This window comes from Aphis gossypii, chromosome 2 (genome assembly GCF_020184175.1).
Source record: "Aphis gossypii isolate Hap1 chromosome 2, ASM2018417v2, whole genome shotgun sequence".
NCBI classification, from domain to species: domain Eukaryota; kingdom Metazoa; phylum Arthropoda; class Insecta; order Hemiptera; family Aphididae; genus Aphis; species Aphis gossypii.
In genome coordinates, this window is record NC_065531.1 from 3,617,213 (window position 1) to 3,642,468 (window position 25,256).

The 25,256-nt window shown below is 32.7% G+C and overlaps 1 long non-coding RNA gene across 1 annotated transcript in view; it reads right to left on the reverse strand.

The window, feature by feature from the left end:
* Positions 1-6: 6 nt before the first annotated feature.
* The window catches only part of LOC126549961 (uncharacterized), a 38,626-nt gene continuing 13,376 nt past the window's right edge, over positions 7-25,256 (reverse strand). Inside the window, exon 3 of the long non-coding RNA XR_007603939.1 lies at positions 7-5,736. This is a non-coding gene — a long non-coding RNA (uncharacterized LOC126549961). The remainder of the gene's footprint in view (positions 5,737-25,256) is intronic.

Consider the following 25,256-nt stretch of genomic DNA (forward strand, 5'->3'; position numbering starts at 1 on the left):
AAGTCAAGAATACCGCAGTATCAACAGGTAACCAGGTGCGACTATACCTATATAATAATTAATAAAAGTACAAACACTCATGAGCGAACGCGTTTTGAGACGAATTTATAGACTAGAATTGTTCCTGTAGATTACAATAAAATCGAAATTAATATTCTAATAGTTATTATATAACATACATTTTATGCTATTTTATCAGAATTAAATGGTTTTACTGAAATACATACAAGTAGCACGTCGTGCGCAATAGAAAGGAAAACTTAACGATACTATGTAGTTTATTAATAAACTATACGTGATTTGCTACTTATTGACCCACATATTATATTATTTATTTTACTTTATTACATTTTAATTGAAATCTTATAATTAACGTACGGAGCGATTGTAAGTTCCAACAATTTACCTTTTTTTTTATGTACATTTGATTGGTATTAACTTTTGACCTGTTAAATAAATATTAACTCCATGGATATTATTATTTTTTAATACTTGAAAATGTATAACTCATAATATTATATATAATAACTACGGATCTATATATTTGTCGAAAATATTTTTGTATTTATCTTACAAAGATTTTTTTATTACCAGTATACTACACATATATTATCTTAAACGTAATAGCAGTCATGAATCACTCTGTATGTACAACGTTTAAATACAACCACGCCTCATACATTAACCTAACTTCGCTGGCAATAGCACATTTACATGATTTGTACACACACACACACAATAGCCATTCATTCTGTATGCGGTACATCTATTCTTTCGTTCGTATTATTACTATTGTATATACAGTATATACATACTAAGCGCGGGGTGATGGGGAGGTGTAGTCGTAGATCTGAGTACGGCCGTATGCAGAACAACGACGAAACCTGCAGTACTCTGCCGACCGGCTGTAACGAGGTTTAAACAAGATATACAATCCTAGAAATGCTAAAAAAAAAAAACCAAAATGATAACAATAATAATATTGTTTCCTCTCGATAACATCCCTCTGTATGTATACGCGAGCCCGGCGATATATGCGTCGGGCAACAATGATAAACAAGCTACAGTCCCGCTGACGATGGTGTTCGTCAAACCAGTTTATCCACTATTCTTTCGGGATGATGATAATAATATCATATACTTATTATTCTTTCCCTGTAGTGCCCTAGCTAGAGACAACCGCCAACGATGAGACGGGCTTGCACACGACCGACTGTAATGATTATAATAATAATAACAACAACAACAATACTAATATATTCCCTTCCTGTACAGTCCTGGAGACTATACATCTAGGATATACCTACACGTACAATAGAAGACCGTACGAATGTACGGAAAACCGTTTGGGAAATAATTTTCAACGAATCTAGGAAATTTTAACGACATCGGTTTGGCTGAACTCGATGTATTATAATTTATCTAATCGCGTCCGTCTGTTCGCGATCACACGTCATATTTTAATTATGATTTTTTTTTTTGGTCCATCCAAGACACGAGCAATAAAAATCACATTCGATACTGTACTTCGTGCTAACAACCCCGAGTACCGAACTCTCATCGAGACTGCATTCGTACGGACTGTAGTCAACTCTTCACCGTCGTGCGCGTGTATATGTGTGTTGTCCTGGGATCGTGAGAAAGCAAAAGGATACTATACGTATATATTAATTTACGTTTTGTTGTCGCGCGTGTGAGCGTGTACATACGACAGACAAGAGTGTGCGTACGGAGTATGTGTGTGTGTAAAATACGAAATGTAGGCGGTGTACAGGTGTCGTCCGGAACGAAAACCGGTTTGGCGTCCACAATGGATCGGCGGTGTTTTTTTTTTCAGGTAACTTGTAACTCGCGACGTTGCCACATGTACCGGTCGCAGTCGCTGCCAACGCGCCACGTCGCGTCCCTTGGTCAGATGAACCATAATATTATTATTATTTAAATGACAATTATTATTATTATCGTCATCTTCTCTATAGTATACGTCGCGTTCACTTCATCATACGATATCCGTTTCGACACATTGCTTCATATTATAAACCAACTCTCAGGCAGATGCTGCGCGACAAACGGACGGGATGAAAAACGGTCTCGTGTTTACACGGTCGTAAAAACGTCTCCGTCCATTCATCCGGACGGACGGACGTCGAGGTGGTGGCCTATCACCGAAAATGTTAACCACACCACAAACGGCCTATCAATGTTTTACTATGTGTAATATTGTGTACATCACTCCGTTCAAGTCGCTATACACCGTACGAGTACAGCACGTCCCGATAATAATGTGTAATGTTCGAAATGCCTGAAATTGGACCGAAATCGACTTGCCGGTGCGGGGGTGGATGTATGTGTTACTGTTTTCCAGGAAACGACGAATACGGATAATGAAGCGTGTGGCGCACTCCTCTCATCATATTATATGTTTACCAGATTCGATCGCGTTTCACGTTGTATTATGTTACGTTACCTTTCAAATCCAACGGCATAGAGGAACGACGCGTTCTACGAAACAATAATCAGACCTCTATGCTGCAGCGACTGTAATACTGTATTATTATTTAATCCGGAACGATTTGAATACATTTATTCACGTCATATAATATTATATTTGTTCGCAAAATATGAACGTTTCGACGGCATGCACAATAATTGCAGCGTTGCAGTTCGTATTGTATACAAAAATATTACTTGTTCCATTCTATGTTTGCACAATTCGGTATCCGCGAATATTACTACAAATTTCCAACGAGAAACGAACTCATGTCTCATAGCGATTACGCGTAGTTAAAAAACACGATGATTGACCGAACAATATAGTTTAGAGTGGTTACCACCGTTCCACGGATTTCGAAATAATATTTTATCATCGAGTGCATAAAAACGTATATTATGTACTCGTATAATATTATGTTTCTATATTCGTCCGACCGAGAATACCGCTATTATGTCGTGATCAAAATGAGTCGTCATTTCACCACATTCAAAGTCCTCTCGACGACAACGATCGGTCACGTTGAACTCATTTTTTCGTTATAAGTTACTACCTAATTTATACCAGATGCGCCATCCACCATCTACCCACTCACCTGTATCTAAAGGTGTTTCTTAAATAGTATTTACTATAGAATAATAATCTATCATCAATAATAACATAGTGATCTGCAACAACGTTGCCCGTGGCGGTGCATTGTCGGATGGAAAACGATTATCGGCAGAATGCAAGTGGCGGACTTTACTGAAGAAATTATTTTATTATATATAGAACGTGAATTCGGATTTCAGGACGATTTTCGTCTCCTTGTGCGCCGAAGACCTTTTTAATATAAAAATAGGGACGGCGCTAAGCCGATATCAATGGACAACAACGCGTCGTGATGTGTGTGTGTACGCATTATACATTTATCGTATCGTCATAGTATATAAGGTCCCCCATTGAACACGCCCGACCCGTTCCGAGAAATACGTCTCTCTGTGTATACCTAAATGAGTGTGCGTGCAGGCCGCGATCGTATACCTATATACAATACTGGGCGACTCTATACGGTGTGATTCATCGTGCGCACCTGCACCTCTGCCGACCGTGCCACAGAGTTCGGTCGTCATCATATTATATACGTGTAATATATTATAAACTCATAACCTTACGATGACGGGTTCAACGGGGCTCCTCCGAACCGAGCACGTACGTTACTACGTTATAGACGGCCGCCGTTTGTTAAAAGAGCGAAAAATAATACAACATTATATTATATATAAGAAGTACGTGTATTTCAGAAATACATCATGGGTGATCATTGTTGACTGATGTACAATGTTACGATATCATAGTTGCAATCCAAAAGGCGCAACAGATCGGCTACGGTGGCGAACGTTCGATTTTTGTGAGCGGGAAAGAGAAAATTATTTGGGGTCACAAAATTTTATCCTGCCCGTGATGCGGTAATCGTTTTTTTTTTCGATTTAAAATTAATAACACGTTTTAGTCCCCGCACAGTATCACGGACACACGCATGAAACCCTGCACCCCGTCGGTGTATATTATATTAAATGCGATGTCTTTAAAAATTGTATTCGACCGCATTCCGACGGAAAAAATATTCAGTATAGGCATAATATATATTAGTAATATAAGTACACATTTTAATATGGCAACGATGTCGGTGTACACTACAGTAAACGCTATGAAGTAATTATGACTTGATGAAAACAACGCGTTCCCTGCAAAAAGTGGAAAGAACCTCGTATGATGGATATAATAATAATAATTTTTTATTTATATTATTATTTCTATATAGGTACTCGTACTGTACGAAAATGTTTATTACAGAATAGTAGATATATACATGTGCACACATACTTCAAAATAAAATACATTCATCGCTCCGCTCAGAAAAAAATAAAAATATATTCAAAAGTTGAATTCGTTTGTTGTACCTACCTACGACGAATATAATATTATATCGCGATAATATTTATAACATAACGGTCGTTTTTTTTCGTTAAACGTTATTTTCTAAAAAAAAAAAAAAGTAAAAACAAATTTGTGTTAGTGTTGTGTTATGCGTATGTATCCGAAATTGTTTGAAATTTGAAAAATAATAAACTTTTAACTCGAAGAACAAACAAAAATTCAAACATCGAGCCGGCATGACGTGTATCTACACACAACGTTTGTAACTAGTTATATTATAAAATATAATAATATATTATTATTACTATATTTCGTAGTATACACGATTGTAAACGTGTAATAAGCACACACGGAGGTTGGGTAATGAATCATCCCGGGATTCGATAAATCTTAAAGCGTGTTTAATCTCTTTCATACGGCGTTTCGCGTAAACATTAAAATACACAATATTATAATATCATACCTATCCATATTGTTTTTATGTTTGTAACAAAATGCAGTCTAGCTTGCGTGCTAAAATATGTACATCATTATGTATTTTAAATAGGGCTATTTCGAGATTTTAAACTAACCTACATGCAATCAAATATCAATATACATAAACATCGATAGTCGGTCTCTCATAGTATAATAATCAATGTTAAATTATTTATAAAGCGTTAAAAATATTAACACTAACACAATTATTCTGCGGCGCTTATTATAATATGTCATTTGTTATTATATGCATTAATTATTGTAACGTGTAAAAACTGCAATAAAACATCGGGTAGATACGTGCGTAATAAGTAATAACTAATCACAAAATGTATAACTCCTAAATAATAATATGTTGGATTAGATATATATTTTATATATTGTTGAGTCGTCGAACGGAAAATAAAGAAAATTGTCACACGCACAACATAATATTTGACTACATAACGTATAATACGCGTATACGATATTTTACACGGCAAAACGAGCCTGTGTCATATTCGTAACAATGATGGTGATGATGCGGATAAGGTCATTGGACGTAAGAAGTCGAATGTGTTGACCTTACATCGTGTCCAATCATGTACTGTCTGCACATAATATTATATACAAATATGTATTATTATTATACATCTATAAGAACGCGTATGTAAACCAAGTTCCTAAATATTGTATTTCCTAAGACTATATTCTTGTTTTCTGTTACAAAACATACCTGGGGACGTCATGCTATCTTCCTCCGACAACGGGTACATCTGAGAAGCTGGCTCATGAACATATAACCCTTTTTGTACTTGTATTACGCCGTTGGCAAACGCGTGACGATTTAGCTGGATGCTACGAACGGGCTGAGATGAGGCCAAACGAAAACATAAAAAAAAAATAAATAAAAATGAAAAATAAAACAAAAACAAAAATGTGAATAAAACAGGAAAGTTTTATGACAAATAAAAACAAAGAGAAGAGGAAAATAATCGAAAAACCAAAACGCACGAGTTTTATCTAAAAAAAAAAAAAACTAAAATAGGTGTATATATACATCGTAAAGTCAAACAAGTACTTCATAAAAAAGTCTGTTGTATTAATATTTGTGAATTCCGCATTTTGTAATGAAATGTAATAAAATACTGTAAATTATACATGTATAAATATAACTAGTATAAGTAAAATAATGTGTTTCGGAAAATTATGTACAATTATGTTACGGAATATTATAATTTATTTATTTTACGTACGCCTATTGTTGTATACAATATAAAATTAATTATGGGCGGTAGGTATAATGAATATTAAGCACAGTAAAAATTATAGATATTTAATGAATAATTTGTGTAATAGATTTACAAAAAAAATATGTACAATTAATTGGCTGTAATAAAAATGGGCTCTATAGTTTAAACTATGGAAATGTCTTTGCTGTGGAACTGTACAGCAACTTAATAAAAATAAAATGTTGTACCATCAAAAATAAAGTTCAGAAAAATGAAAATCGGATTATGATTATTGCTGTGCTGTAATTGTGTTGCGTAAAATTAGAGCCGTGATACTCATTAAGAAAACTTAATACCTTAAAAATATAATATTTTACTAAAAATTAATCGGCTTTTAGACAAAAACTACTTTTTTATATTATAAGTAGTACCTAGAATGAAAAATAAAGAAAAGATTTGACTGACACGAAAATTATAAAGAAATTAAAATAATTATACAAAGAACATTATTCTATAACGTTTTTTTGTTGCACGTTATTCTTGTATCTTTGATCACAAAGGGTTTATTTTGTATTTATTAAACTGTAATTTTTTCTTCTTCAAAAATTATTTACTTAACAATTAATGCTTAATAATAATAACAATGTTTTCTCTGTTTTTTTTTTTAACAAAGCAACTACCTACTCGAATGTGGAAAGGTCAGGTATTACGATTATTCAACATTTCTGTTTGGTAAAATATCATTTTATTTATATTATCACTGTCGTCACGGATTATTATTATTATAAAATCGTTTGTGATAGGTACAATTATTGAAGAACTGTACGATTCACGTAAAATAAATACTGTCGGCGGCTCTATAAACAACATCGTCGGTATTATTAATATGGCACTGAATTTTTTTAAAAACAAATTCACATATTCAACTGGTCAAAACAACAATGGGATTACATTTGTCGACCAACATGAAATTTATGGGTTCACACGGTTCTCGTATAGAAACGAGCAGGCGATTAGCTTGCAGACGAGACGGCATTTTTTTTTAAATATTTTTTATACTCTGCCGCTGCTATTGCTCAAACGCACAACTATTCTTAGATGTGTGTTAAATAATAAGGACGCAATAATTTTCATTTCTCGACCTACTCGTAGGAAAAAAAAATAATAATAATGAAACGAAAAAAACCTCCATTCTGTCTCTTTTCCCCTGGAACGACAACAGGATTATTGTCATCGGATGAAACAAAAACTGCATTCTGCCGATTGCCATTGAGGCGACGGCAAAAATACTACGAATACTTTTAGCTGTATACTATACTTACACTGCAAGTATTTACCGCATTATCCGTATAAAACCGGTTTTACATTTTATTAAATTATCGTTATAAATTTATAGCCGTTTATTCGGTATATATTATAAACATACATTTATATAATAATATATTTTCCGTCTTACTAAATCGATTACAAATTTATAGGACAGTATCGTCATCATGAAATATATTAAGTGATAAAAGGCTATAATAGGTTGTAGGTGCTATAACTGCTAGCGATTGTTCTTTACTTTTCGGGAAAGTAAAATCAAAATGTGTGCAGGTAAATGCGATGCTTGTCCCCAAAATTAAAAACTAAATACTTCATTCTTAATATGGTCAAAGGAACAGTAACTTGATGTGTTTGGGAGTACAATAGCATAAACTGTCGGTCATCCCGTTCAGAATACAGCCGTCAGCCATGCCATTTAGCCCTTAATTATCGCTCATCCCTTTTACCTTTTACTAATCGATAAATAATATTATAATTTATAATACACCCACGAAGGCGCAATACATTTTAGGCAGAAAAAATAAATCTCATCGTTATATTACTAAATAGCATCGAGAAAAACAGACTTTATTAAATAATATTAAAAATTTGCCAAAATAAAAATATTTATAATAAACAACCACGCGCGGTATTAAAAACTACTGGGATTATGAAAGGGAAAAAGCGAAAATCCAGAGGCTATAATTTTTTATAGGTATTTATATATACATACATACATACATATTTTTAACTATCGCAGGATTTTTTTAAGCTTTAATCATGGTTTGAAATTAAAAAATAAATATTTTGATCCATTGTATTATCACACAGTGTTTATAAATAATACATATTATATTGTATACACATTATAGGCCTAAAATGATTTGCGAAAAAAGTCCCAGTACATAAACAAAAGTCTCAGAAAAAAGTACCAAAATATTTATTCTGGTTAGTTAGTGCATAATGTAAAATGGCTGTAGTTCGCACTTACATGAAGTAAATCTGTCATACCTATCTAACACTATTTTATCATAACTTGCGTCTATAAGCATCCAAATATTTTAAAATTGATGAAAATTTCTGTGGGCGAAGTAAAATTGGCTTTATAGAATTATTAGAAAGCGTTAGAGAATCAAGTAACAAAAAAAAAAAAAAAAGTAGGAGAAACTTTTTCTGTAGGAAAAACGTTTACAATTAATATGAATGTTTCTAAATATACAAGAAGGTAATTACTATATTCTAATATTTCAATATTATTTTTATAACGGTTTATCAAATACTATAATGATTCTATACATTTATTAATTAATAATTCACCCTTGTTCTGGAACTATTTTTTTTTTAGGATTCTTTTTTACTGGGAATTTTGCCTATAAATTGATTAATATATTTATATTATACCTATGAATGGTTTAAAATCTGAAAGAGCCGATCTCTGTTAGTATTTTATCGGATTTAAATTTTTAAATTAAATTATAGTAAGTATAAGTATAATATTTTAAACATTATTTTCTTTATTCAACACATAACATCAGCATTTTTCTTTTACACATAAGATATAATATGTAAGCGGTGAAGACATTAATTATTAAAAAAAATATAAAAACATTATCGTGGTATTATACGTATTATGACTTTTATACGTAAGCCCATATATATGGTGATTTATACACACACTGCACAACACAAACGAGTCTATTGATAATTGATATGCAATCATCGTTGCCTCATGCGACAGCAGAGAGCACAATCGCGGCTGTATCATATAGTTAACTATAAGTATATAATAATATCAATAATATAGAGGTAATAAAATTTTCGCAATATAGGCTTACATTTTTATTAGCACTTAATATCATATTGTTATCCATCTATAATCAGTATTATAGGCATATTGTTATATTACTATATGTATAATATATACTGTAGGTATTGGACCCTGCAGCAATATCGCGGATAAAGAGTATAAATACCGTCATCGATTTACCGTTCGATGAAATCAAACTGTGATCAAGGCCTAGGTTAGCCGAGAAAAAAATATCATTAATACAGCTCGTTAAAACAATTAGGATTATACATGACATCCATTTTTTCTTCGACTTTAATAATACAAATTCATCAAAACAACTAAAGAAAAAAATAACGGCTTTACCGCAAGTCTTTATAAGTTATATTATTATATATAATATTATTGAAACTCCGTTCGAGTCGGTTGTACAATATTATTATGTAGTTTAATGGTTTAAATCGTAAACCTATACACAATAATGATACTTTATCGTATAAAAACGTAATTATTTACGCATCTGAGTATATACCTGTATAGTAATTTGACGATAATCGATTTGTTTAGGAAACAAATCGCAATACAGCATCAGTATTTACGATTGTGAAATTGTGCACTTCGTTGAAAATATTACTCTAGTCTAGACGACCTGCAGTAGTTGTATTAAGAATCATATAAAAGTTTCGATATGTCTGAAAGAATAAAAGTATCCTGCAGGAGTTAGGTAAACGGTATAATATAAAATACACGAAAAGTATAGCCGTGTACCTATATAGGAATGGAATACGTTCGATATTTACTCGTGGAGCTGAGTCACGTTTGAATGAATAATTAATCGATTGATCAATAAATGACACCTCGTAATTTCTGCTTTCCAACAGAGTCGTTCCAAACGCTGGCGCGAGAAGGGGTGCAAAAAAAAACCACGGCACCGCCGCACTGCAGGTATAATAATATACATAATACTTATAATTATCACAGAGCTTTTTAAAAAGCAAACCAATACGCTCAATGAACATTTTAAAAAAGATAGACGAGCGTATATATAGTATATATAAATTAACTTTTCAGACGTATCCCGTTCGACCGAGCTCTACGCGCAACGTTTGTAATTCGACCGAATAAAAATAAACAAAGAACAACACCAAGCTATATCTGTTCAAGCAGTCGATATAATAATATTATTATAATGATATCGTTATATTTTTTATTATGTATGCGCAAAAGAGAAATTGAAAAACAGAACAAAATCATATATATATACAATATATTATTATTTATAACACAGAAATTGATTGTGGAAAACACACGCGATTATGTAGGCGCCAAACGTAATATTATACTATTGTATATATTTTATTATTACCATAATATAATATATATTTCATATTATAATAGGGTATACTTAATATCATACGCTGTACATTACGCACCTATATATGTCCTATATATATTATGAGCGAACGCGTATTACGATGATATTTTATTATAATATATATTAGCTGCGGCTCTAAGCTATGCGCAAGTGTAATATTACACGGTGGGAAAATAAATATTAGTACGTACAGTCGACTGCAGACATTTACGATTAATAATAACGAGATAATCGTTTTCTCATCGAAACGGACGGAATTAATAATTTATTCAATATTTGAAGTGAAAAATTGTTATCGTTATCCATATAATATATTATAATATTATTCGCTGCTGTAATAAGTATATTATTTAGAGGTTTTGAGCACTTTTGGTTTCAACAGTTAAGCAACAACAACAATAATAATAATAACGCGTGTTTTACTTGTAATGTTCTCAGTAATTCATATCCTATGTCATCGTCATCAACGTCCATAATACTATGGTGGCGCCGAAAAAAAAACTGGATCGGTTTGACCTTGAACGGGATTTACAAAATGTAATAATGGTCTCTCCTTGTCTCCATTATGCATGCATATGTGAACCGTAGCCGTCTCTGTATTGATTTCTCTTCAATCGGTTTTGCAGGCACATGATTAAAAAAGTGTTCACTATTTTATCCGCCAATAACGAACGGCCTCGAACAATAGGTCGACTCTTTGAAACGCTTAAACAATGGAGTCGTTTTGATCTCGCACATATCACAACGGTAAATACAGTAATATTGTACACAGTTCTTGACAAGAGTATACGGAAATTATGAAATCGGTGGCGACGATCAAATTAAAATTTAATTTCGAAAACGAACGTTCTTACAACATATTTGAATGCAAAAAGCCATTATAATTTTTAACAATATACGATTTACCGCACTCAATAACTACGTACCTATAGTATAGTAAGTATAGAATGAGAAAAACGGTCGAATATTGCAGTATAGCGGAACGAAAACGTCGTTATAAAGAAAATATTACTTCTGTGGTAGCGTTGGAACACGACGCGATTTATATGAACATATTGTATATGATACAAAATATCTATATAATATCGACGTTAAAATGTGTATTACACTTATTAAACACGAGTTGACATCGATTTACACATATAAATAATAAATATTATAGATATACAAAAACTGTTCGCACCACAACAATAATATAAACATAACTGTAAAAAGATTAATTATATTATTTAAGCGAGCTTCCACTCGAAAAACCACGATGATAGACGGCGGACTTGCCAAAAATCCCCGCTACCGCAGGACGGAACACGACACGTAATTCTGCTTGCGGCGGCGATCGCAATACGAAAACGAATGGTGTCGATCGTTGTAACAGCACTCAGCTACGGTGCACAGAGGCCTAGCTATGATATTATATATTATATATTTTAATGTATATAACGTAATAAAACAACGCGAAAATACATGTCACCGATAAGAGGCAAATACCTGAACAACAGTCATTGGATACCGTGCGTGGAGCCCACACGATCTGCACATAATAATAATAATACGATATATATAGGTTATACACAGGAATTATGACGTCTTCGGTATTACTACTGCGATTATAGTCGTACACACGCGGCGACGTGATATTTAATGCATTTTAATTTCGTTCGTTATTCGTTGCTAACACATTATAATACGATACAAACAATATATGTATACAATATGTGTAAATAGGTATTAATATTAAGCTATATCGTATGAAAAGAGTTTTTATTACTACACGTATCTATATAATATATTGAGGTATTTAAAATTAAAAAACTGATTCGTATAGTTTTACACGCAACGCATGGCTATATATAGTGTCTAATATCAATGACTGAGTTAATAATGTTGTATATTTATAATTATCAAATTATTATGTTGTCATATGTCGCTGGAAAATCGAAAGAGGACCGAAAATCAACCAAAAATGGAATAAAAGCCCGTAGATAATAATTCGATTAGATCTCATGAGATTAATATAACGCATGTACACAGTAATAGTGTACGATTACCGACGACAGCCACCCACAATACGCGGGTAGTATACTGTAACTGTTGGGTAGGTATAGCGTTGGGCGTTGACTTTTAATCAATGTAAGGTTAAAACAATGTTTATTATACAAATAACGACCGACAACAAACATTTCTAACACACAGAAATAATAATAATAATGCAGTTAATAGATTTTATCGCGCGTATTTAAATGAAGGACATTTTTATGTAAAAATATAAAAACGTGTAAAGGTACAATTTGAAGTTGTTTGTATTACTCTACATTTTTTTTTAAATTATATAATATTATGTACCTATCGTGTTTAAAGTTATTTTTTTATTTGTCCTTGATAAACATTTATATTTCGTGTAATATCATTTTTATTTTTAATACGACGTTATGACAACCCTATAAATAATAAGAATGTGAAATAAATAAATGGAATTTAAAGTAATACTGATGTTTATGTATATTATTAAAGTTTCGTGTGGCAAAATAAAAAAAAATGAAATAATAATTTGATTAGGGACCGCATTTAATAGAACGTTATTTTCGACGTAATAATAATTACTTTATTACATTGTGCTTCGGCATAAAAATTACGTTCCTCCTCCTCGAAAATATACGAAAAAAAGACCAATGCACGAGCACCTCTCTACTTTATAAATATTAAAAAATTATACGGTCTTTCAAAGAAAGAAAGAGGGTAGAAATCGTGGTTTTACACCTCGAAACGTGAGGAGTCGTTTTAAAGAGCAAAACGGTTGTTGGGGTGCGGGCGACGCCCATTCATAAATTCGGCACGTCATCATTCTTTTCGACCGCGAAGACGCAATATAATAAATATAATACGAGGGATGTACGGGTTTTTACTGGTATATATAAACATACGCATTATGTTATATAATTACGAAAACCGTATAGTCGAGTGCGAAATTATAAGTCCCATTTACAACGCTCCCTCGACGCCGTAAACAAAACGATTATATATTATAAATTATATTGTACTACACTGAGAGAATACGAGAGAAGACGTGTTCGTCGACATTCAGCTACACTAAGCGTTTGACTTTTCGTTTTTATTCAGTACATTCGACATCATTATGAAGTTTTAATAGATTACAATAGTGTATAAAATAGAAAGTTGTTACATCAAAAGAGCAGAAACAAAATGTATTTTTACGTCTACAGCTTTTACAAATTTTATTTAGGTACCTGCATATATAATACATAGTATCAAATTATAACAGTAGAGTATATACGCAATACAAACACAAACGGTAGCTTGACTGTCTATGTCTGTAATGGTATATATTAAAACAATATCTGCTTGAAGGTTTCCTTATATATTATTTATTATTTTATACACTATATATATACACACCATGTTAAATAACCAACAGTTAAACGATAACAGTCACCCGAAGTGGCCAAGTCACGATTCTTCCGTACAGTGAAAAGAATTACACGGTCCGGCGCACAATAATTGACCACTGTGCCAATAAAAAATATATATTAGAAAAAATACTCAAGGACGTTCTATATAAAACCGCAGTTAAGTTTCTGAATAGTATACATATATTGTGTATGTGCGTATACTAGAAGGCGTTTGAATGAAGACGAGGAGAGGAGAGCTTCTCGCTAGGACCTTGGTCCAAAGAAGCGGTTATATTTATGATGCTGTTTTTTTTTCATATATATTTTCTTTATAGTCCGCCAATAACCCATATTACATGGAAATATTCCAGATATTTACGATATTAACGCCTTAACTCGTTTAACACCCCTTCCGCGTGATATAATTTTGTATATCATATTATTATGATAATACTATGCGCATGGCGCATATTACTGACCAAATTATCGTATTCGAATAACCACCACCACCGCACAAATTATTCAATTATGTCGAAATCATAAGGGTTTACACAGCATATAGGTAGGAAGGAACAGAAATTATTCACGATGTTATGCGCATGCACGTACGTGAGTGTGTGCGTATATATATATCGACTATATCGAACTTTCTAACGTATTATAATTATATTACATAGTACCTATACATGTCAACACGGTATTATTAAAGTATGATGCTAAATTACTCAAATAATTGGTTACCGAGCAATCAATACTTTATATTTTGGTTTAATAATGACAACCTATTTATATATTTCCATAGTGAACTTAAATACTATTTAACATCATACAGTTTTAGTAGTTTTACACTAGCACAACCAGCAAGTATGTAAATATATTATTGTATTTTTACATCATCATAAATTTTCCATTGATGAGGACTGACAAGACAAGTCACAATCAAATATTGACTCCTGGAAGGTCTAAATCCTGGCTTAATTATTTGTTAAAATTTAAAGTCCGCGTTGAGCTTATAAGAATATAAGATTCGTATTGTACTATTATAATATATCATATATTATACATATATAATATATATTCGTTTTGAGTTCGTTATTCAAATCAACTTGAGAAATAACCTATGGCGGCCTTGAGTAAAAGTTTTAAACTTATTTGATTAACCCTCAATTTCTTAGAAAAGTTACATTATGTTGCGTTTGAATATTTTAATCTATTATCGATGGGTGCGCATAAAGTTTAAAAATTATTAGTTCATAACCATATTTTTATTGAATCATGCGTTATTACTTTGGAAACACGATCCATTTGTAAATATATTATATTGTCGGAAACTGTAATATACTGAAATACACTTTACTGGAATCATATTTTCTCAGAAACTTATTTTGATGGAAAATATTTTGTATGTTTTTATAGGTACTATCTCGACAAAATACATTTCAATTAAATACGATTCCCAAATAATATTTGCCAACGGTTTAATTTCCAAACGCGCATACATCATTGACTAAATACTTTTCAAACGAAATATACGTTTCTTAGTAAAATACTTAACCGGTAAATTGATAAAATACCTATATATTTGCATATCAATAATATATGTACATACATATCATCTATATAATATAACATCCACATTAATATAATTCAGAATAAAATTTCACGAATTTTTATGTTCCAACATAATAAAGACCTCCGTTTTTTGTTATGTATTTTATATGATCAATATCCACACGCAATAATAAATAACTCGTAGTCAACATTGAAAATCAAGCAAGTACACGGTCTTAAGAATACTATGGTGCGAGTGTGTGACACGTAAGTGTATTATATGATTATTACCTCTACTTACTATATTATATAGGTACGTTTTGTTAAACCGATAGTGCGATAAAAACAATAAAAAACGACACGGATCTTTTTGGTTTCAAAAGGGTTATTATCTGAGGTCGGATAAGAACCATTCGCGTAAATAAAATGCTAACTTTTCAACGACCACTGTTTCGGTCATATAAGAATGATTTTACGATGGTAACAATAAGGAATGACTCTCGCTGATTTCCGAAGAACAAAAATCATGATAATAATATATTACAACGGCACGCGCGTATGTTCACAGTCGTTGAAGATATATATATATACATCATACTACTATAACAAAACATGCTTATAAATCCGTAAAAGGATTCATTATATGGAAACTAGTCTTGGTTGAATCCGTTATTATTGTATATAATATATATATACATAATGTACAGGAGCCCCCATCTGGTAGATATTAATATTATAAATTATTATTTATCGTGTAAAAACATTGGCGATGATCGTTGGAAAACTGCCGCCTAATCGTCGGCGTTAATTAATATAACGACGTGACAACAACTAATCGTATAGAAATGTGGGTCGAGACGGAAGACACCAATGATGTTGTCATTCTATTATTGATAATATCGTCCGTCGGATAAGAACAAACGGTCGCCAGTAACCCCGAAGGAAGAATGGAACAGACGACGACTCTCCGCCCACCAACACCGTGTGACGATGGCCCCGAGAGGGACGAGAACGCTGGCGTTATTCCCTGTTGTAAACATTCGACTTCCCACACACACATAAACGGTGTATTTACGTTATTTATATATTTTTTCGTCCTATTTCGGACACGACGACGACGACGGTTTCTTTCTTCCTCGTCTGCTGTACACCCTCTCACCAATTGTCTCTTTCTCTATCTATCTTTCTCTCTCACTATAATAATAATAATAATAATCGCTGGACATTTCCGGGGTCCTTTTATCGTCATGGTAACGCGCCGCCGTCGTATATGCTTTGTCTGCTGTCACTGACCGTCCGTTTTAACTCGGGCGGCACGATGGTATTAAAGCGCTTATATGGCCTTTGATAAACACGGTCCGATGGTTTTACTGTCGGAAAAGTGTCGCCGCCGTACAGTCTTTCCACGCCAATGAGGAAGAGGCGCAGGTGGGGGACGAGCCAACTTTACACTCTTAAATTGTACACACACACACACACACACACGCACGCACATACTTCGTGCAAATACCCTTTGAGACGAGACGGCAGCGGAGAGAAAGAGAATGAAAGAGATGCGACGAGAGAGTGGCAAAAGAGAAAACGGGATTGCGGGAGGAGAAATACAGAGGAGGGCACGCCGAGCAGAGAAAAAGAGAGAGAGAGATTGAACGAGAGAGTACTCTGCGTAGCCGACGCGCTCCCGTTTTTCCGCATCGTCGGACGGACGGACGGACGGGCAATCCCTTTAGGCGACCACCTTACCGCCCATCAACAACTACCCCCGGACGGGTACCGGGTCCGCCGTTTACTCGGGATTCCGTTCGCCTCATACCGCTCTACACCCAATCACCGTACATGGAACTCACTCACCGACCACGACGCAAGCAGCGGTGCGGGGCGCACTGCAGAGCGCGAACGATATAGCGGAGCGAAACGGGACGAGCGGAGGAGGTCTTTTGTTGTAAAACGCTATCGATCCGCACGGGGTTTTAAACGGCTTCTATATGAATACACACGCGGCGGCGGTATTAATGGTGTGGCTCCTCTTTCTTGTCGTCGCCGTCGCTGCGTCTTTGCGCGCAGGAATCGCAGGATTATCTCCGTAATCGCCGTTGTCGCGCGGGGCGTCGGTGCAAGCGCGTAAATAATATTAATTATTATTATTATAATACAAGTCCACACGTCATGATGGCAGTCGAATTATTATTCGTTTCGTCATTGTATAACATATTATTATACGGATGATGAATAATATACGATTTCAGACCACGACAATTCTGAGGTACCGAGGAAGTGACGGTTTTCCGAAACCCGTCCGAAAATATTTTTCTTTCGTGACTACAACAACACTGCCTAGCAATGATGCGATCGTAAATTACCGTTATTGCTTTAATACCATTGATCTTATAATTATTATACTATGATGTATAATCAATAGTATTTAATGGTAATATATACGTACAAACGCGAGTTGCGAGCCGATAATAACTATAATACGTTTTTAGACGCTGACAGAAACTCGTATGATCTTCTATATGCTGTGACAACTAACCTATAGTCGAGCCTATATAGAAAATACGAATAATACATAAACACAGTTTTGTTTATGTCGTTTTATATACGCACATTTTATACATTTATCATTTCACCATCTCCGCTAGCACCGTCGTTACGTCATCGTCGGACGATAGAATTAATTCGACTCCATTAATTTCCGCTTCCCCGAAAATATAATTAGCACGACAACAATGACAAGTCGCTTAAAAAATTTTGGAATTTTTAACACCACTCAAGTGTTATTATATTATAATATTTCGAACGTTGCAAACAATGGTATATTTAAGAAATTCTAAACCGAATACGATAATCTGATAGTATGATTATGGGGGTGTTGTATTTGAGAGCCAGAGGACTGTGCAAGTTTATCATCTATATACCAATACAACTAAACGTTCTTTATTTTGCGAAGAATTGTTAAGCTTCTTATATACAAACATTTGCTTGGAAAATATTTGTGGCATGCATTTTTCGTACCTAATAAAACAACAATCGCTTTTCAGTATTATAATAATTATTTCCAGTGCGATAGATAAACGTGTACAGTTCTTAAATCGTAATCATATAATACTGTTCTTAAAAACTGCAGAACAATATATTCGACATTTGCGACGAAATTTCGTACGTCGATCGAGCACCCAAAAATTAACAACTGCTCGCGTTCGGAGATTATATTTTAATAAATTACAAACAATATCCGGTCCCGCGCACGTATTTCGATTTCTACTGTACATTTTTATAATGGGATTCAATCAACGAGAATTGAGGTTAATTCGGGCTAGACCTTATAGTAGCCTCTTGATAGTAACCCACATGAGTCATAGTTCGAGTCAAACGGCAGTTTCTTCGGTAGACTGCGGGTCACGCGATCTAAACGCACACTATAAATGTACGCGCACAAAAACATCCATCTACATCTCCAAGAGAAGGAAAAAAATCAAACAGTGCTCTCTTTGGATTTAATTGCCGGTTCCAGTTTGGAACGAGTCTTCACGACAAACCGGTCGGGTCGGATGGACCGAGAAAAAAAATAAATAAAGCGCATGCGTATCACACATATGATTATAATATTATACGACTGACAGCCAAGTCAGTTTTTTTTAATTGTTATTAAAAAAAATAACAATAACATTTTTTTTAACGTGCCCCGTTATTATCCAATGATTCAATAATATGTATAATAAGTCGTCCGTCGACGAGTATTCAAGCTAGGTGCACCACGATCACAATATAATATAGGTTCACAAGCTTAAATTATATTTTAATATTTTTTGCAGAATAGATTTGGCTTAGATTAAGAGAAGTAGATCAGTTTCTTTAAGGAAGTTAATGCTATTAATATTTGATTGTAGATCGAGGTTGTAATATGCTTCTTCTAGTTGTTGAGGTGTACAAATATGGTGTTTATTTCTTGAATTTTGAAATTTTGTCATTCAGATAAGATTTGCTTGATGGTATAACCCACTACACATATAATGATTCAATTATGAATGAGATGTTTTAGGCAAATCATAGATAAAATATATTGTTTTATACAAGATATTATATTATGATATCATAATATTAATATTGTCATTTGTCCTGAATACTATACACTACTACAATAGATAATATGCACAGCTAAAGTTTTCACTAATATAATTTATGTAAAATGTTTCTATCACGAACTCTTCCTATGCTTGTTTATTTGAAACAATGTTATTAATTCATGAAATTTGATAGTGAGAAACAAAAATGTTTCCACACAAAAAGAAATAAAGTCGTCGGCAGGTATAAAAAATAGTATTCACTTTCATAATGATGTTAAGAAAAATATCAAATAACCATTTTTGGCAACAATTTTATTGAAATGATTAATAACGGTTGGTGATTCTTTGTATCGGCTTGTCAATTACACCTGTTGTACACGCACACATACACACTATAAAAATAATAACTTGTTACGCTATAAATCCTATACAGCGTATATTATTTTATGTAGTAATTCTTTTGTACACAATTAAGATTTGACTTTTAAATCATAATCGAATAGCTAAACTACCATTAAATCACGGAAAATAACAATATAAAAATAAATTATGACATCATCATCGCACTATAATAAACAAATAACTATTTTCGTTAAACAAATTCGTGACTGGTGGCAAAAAAAACACACTACATGACGCCGAAAGATTCAAAAGTTAATATTTGTATTTTCATAAGTTATATACATATATTATATAGAACAATATATACGTGTAAAAAGTAAACGTTTTAATCCGATGGTATACATAATAATATATAATAATAAGTATGTATATATTAATACACACCTATTAGTAAGTATATGCACGATAAAAAAGTATGTAACGCAAGAAGTCGCGCGTCTAAATCCAAGCAAACCGTATTGAACAACATTTTATTAATACAATGATCCCAAAATGCCGGGTAACGAGGAATCGGGAAAGCCGTTAGACCACAAAATCTTAAAAAAATATATTTATAAATAAATAATCATGAGCCGACAAGTCCTCGGATTTATAATGCAATTAAAATAAATCGTGACTAGAAGTCCCAACAACAGAGCGCCTAAACACATCGCGCGTAGAAGGATAAAAGAAATATATATATATATATATATATATATATTATTCATTGCTAATAAGTTTACAATAGTAAACAATTACAAGCAATTTTGTCGTCCGGAAAACGCGGTCGGATGAATTCCCATTTTATTTATTTTTTATACACGTATAAAGGCGCGTAAGTTCATCGATTTCCCGGGAAAAAATAAAGCGAATGGAAGAGGAGAACGGGTAGGAGAACTAAATGTATATGTGTGTGTGTGTGTAAAGAGAGAGAGAAAACGAGAAGAGATTATCGTACCCGACAAACCGGAGTTTACAGATCGTTAAGCCCGAGTGATCGTAAATAAAAAAATAAATAAAAGGGAGGAAAAAATGACAAAAACTAAATGTCGCGGGTTATTCGCACTGATCCGCGTGGAAACCCGTTTTTATGGAAACGCGAAACGAAACAGCAGTCACACGCGGTCGCGAAAAAAAAGAATCGAATTAAAGATGATAATAATGATGATAATAATAATAATAATCAAATGTATACCTAAGCTAATTGAGAGCGATCAAAACTGCTTCTGTCATTCGACACCAAACTGGCGAGAGTTTAACGGATTTAAATTGGATGTATATTTTTTTTTTATTATTATTATTATTTTACACGCCGTATCTAAACATTAGTGACAGTCACCGACTCCGTTTGTAGGCTACATCAATCATCTGGGTTGACCCTGGGACGCTTAATGGGTTATACATAAAATCCGAAAAACAACTAACAGATATCATCCGCGCGTGGAAAAAACTTTTACCCATTAAAAAACGATATTTTAAACAGCCGAAATACCCTGCGTTTAAAACTTTCATTGAATTATATATACGTGGAAACTTAAGATTGAGTTCGAAAACTTTTTACGTGTTCCTCATCACTCCTTACCCGTAGTAGACTCAGTTGAGACGGCAGAGATTTCCTTTATGCGGAAACGTTATATTCGGTCTTTTCATTATCTTATTATTATTATTATTATTATTATTATATCTATAAAGTAATATAATATGCGGCGGCTACAGGTTAAGGCTTAAAACGTAAACAATGTAGGTACCTATAATCTTTTATTAACGGATAAAAAACATGATTATTATAGTTTTATTATAACACACGCAAACTATACTATGCAGTTTATATAATGCAGTTTAGCCGATTTGTTATCACAACATATTATGATTGTTATACTATTATAACTTATAACATACTAAATTTATTGATTGAAGATTATAGTACGAATTCTAAATAATATTAAAATGCTGTAATCAGGAATCCTGATAAGATATAAATAATAACTAATTGTGGCTACTTAATAAACACATTAAAAAAAAAAAATGATTTCATAATTGCCTAGTTGTTGTGTGATTACGCATAATACACGTTACACAAACGGTTGTCCAAACTGTTGAACAAAATTAGAAAAAAATATACTAATCGGTAATTTATCAATGTAATAAAGAATTTTATTATGATACACCATACACGATTGTATGGAAAATAAGAACGATAAAAACCCTCGTCGCTTGTTGATATCTACACCGGTGTTATGTAAATCGTTAAGAATAAAATTAATTTTTAACACACTATCATGGTAGTAGCCATTAGGCATAACATCTATAATACTATGTCGATAAATAATTGTATTTAGATACCGATAAATCATTGCTTCTGCATGTATGTATATTACAAAGCGATTCGGGTCGTATTTTTAAACACTCGTTTCCTCGAAAATTATAAACGGCAATAGAAATGTTTTTATTAATAATTTGAACTTAGAAGTCATTAAGTTCAACTTATAAAAATTCAACGAACAGTTAATTAAGTTATAACAATTATAATAATTAAAAAATTTAATTTATTACTAAAAATTTTGTTTAACTACGGATTTAATTGTTTCAATTAATTAAACAAAAAAATTCCCAAAAACATTAGAACTCTTTAAGAACATAAATATTTAGTTTTTAAAGTATCACCCTGTATATATATATATATATATATATATATATATATATATATATATATATATATATATTATTGTATTATAATATATTTGTGTATTATATTGAACAATGTAATTATAACTTTGTACTATTATTATGTGTCGCACGTATTATAATAAAAAATAACCGAAATTATTATTATAACAAGATTTCGATCATTTAGCGAAAGATAAAATCTGATTATGTTTCTTTCATATAAAATCACATCTTACTCAGTAGAAGTTTTTTTATACAATCATATTACATAATAATACGATTATTATTTGCCAGAACGTAGCGACGGACATTGATGGAAACGAGGACTGCAGATTGTCCATGTGGGAGAGACCGAGTATATATTATACAATACGTGCGTGCTACTCGAACACACTCAAGAGCCACTCGTCGTAGTGTTTTGGGCGGTATAAATACGTTTTAGTTTGGAAATTCAGGGCAGCACTCGAACGGTATTTAGACGAGAAGGGTCCAAATATATACAACTATCGTACCCCGTAAAATCTACAAGTATGTACTTCTCTCTCGATGGCGATGATGTACATAGGTATACGTTTATATTATTATTTATTGCTATTATATAATGCGACGAGTTCGCGCGCGTCTATGTGTGTTCGTTTGTGCGTTCAGCCCGAAATATGAAATTTAAAATTCCCATCTGATTGGATGGTACGAGAGGTAATTTGAAATTACAATAGTGCGTGTGAGTGTATGTGTAAAACGAGAAATATGGACTCCAACACGAAGTCCCCCACCCACTCTTTGTTATTATTTGTTAATTCTCGACATGTCCACGCGACAAATTCCGTATAGTTATACGTTATGACGACTACATAATATACATCTAGTGCGTTGTTTATTATTATTATTATTATTATTGACAACACAATATATGTATACATTATACACATACAATATACACAATATTTATCGTGCGCGTGTGCGTGAGCCGATAGGATTTATGTACACTCCTCACATCATGTGATATTGTTCGGAAGTTGTTAAACAAATCACCAAGTTCATTGTCTTCGGATTTCCTTTTGTCTTTGTTGTAATTTTATTTTAATTTTTTGTTACTTCTTCATTAATGCCCCGCCTTGGAGTTGAAAAAAATCCCCCCGTGATCATTAACCAGTATTTTTGTCAGTAGTGTAAGTCGTGTTTTTGTTGTTATAGATACACAGTAGCATCGGCGGCGACATATTTGATTAATTCCTTAAAGGGAACGCCGATAAATGAAAAACAACAACTAAACGTGGGAAAAAATATTATAATTCAAATTTGTAACGAAATGGATACGAGAGTGTATTCCCGAACAAGATACAAAAATGTGAATGTAAGGAGTTTTTTTAAATCGTAAATAACATATAATACCTATCATAAGCGAATCTGCTATATTGACAGTAATTGTATAGTGTGCTTTGCTCAGCGCGGTCAGATGTATCATATTATTATTATTTGTTATACTTATAAAATTCAAACTGGTCAAAAAAAATACAACAATCTGATTATTGATTATATATCTGTAATAATTATGAATTGTTATCGAGTTTCAATCCATGCATAATATATACAGAGTGGTTTTTTTAACGCGATTTTATTGTATGGAAACAAAGTTCAAAAATTACAATACCTAAGATTACTGTATTGGTATAAGAAAATAATCAATCAACTTTACACAATGAAATTATGTATGTGTAACAAACAATAATTAGTAACAATCAAATGTCGGGGGTAAAAATCGTCTTTTCCACAACGCATTTAACAAATATTTTATTTTATGTATGTAATATTCACAACTTATTCGTTCAAATGTTTAGCTGATTATGCACGTTTGTAAAGCTCAAGTTAATTTAACGTGGTAACATGACGACGGCGTTATGAAGAGGAGACGGCAGCGTAGTGGAAGCAATTAAAATCAATATAAACGACCATTTATAATCTATTAAAAAAAAATTGACAGCACCAAGCCCTAATTAACGACAATGAATAACCCGTTATTATGTGTGGATAATAACGACGATTAGCGTACTATAAAGCATAAAATTCGATTTTTTTTATCAATTATATAGACAATTCCGGTTGGAAATGTTATCCAGAAAACTCAAATATTATTCACTAATCACTATGTATATATAATACTTATTAAGTATACGACAATGCACAATCCTACAATTATTATTCCATTTCATCATTTTAATTCTTAATTGACATTTATTCATGCAAATAGAAATCTCTAGATCGCACATAATACATACAACCGAATAATATGGTGAGAACTCTCGTATTCAAAAGTGTTTATATAATATTAGCAGGCATTCGCCATGTTCTCGGATCTGTCCTATTTCAATGGCGAACGATTAATGTCGCGATTGGAAACGATATTATAGATTGCAATTAAAACTGAAAAATATTTATAAAAATACGCCTAATAATCATACATAGCCACGCAATGTCGTTACAGGTATTTGGAATATAATTATTTTCAGTATTTTATGTGTGTATATTCGTACATAATATTATACTACATATATACGAGCGTAGTAATAAAAAAAAGCCGGTTGTTAAAATGAAAAACCACACTCATATACACCGTGAAA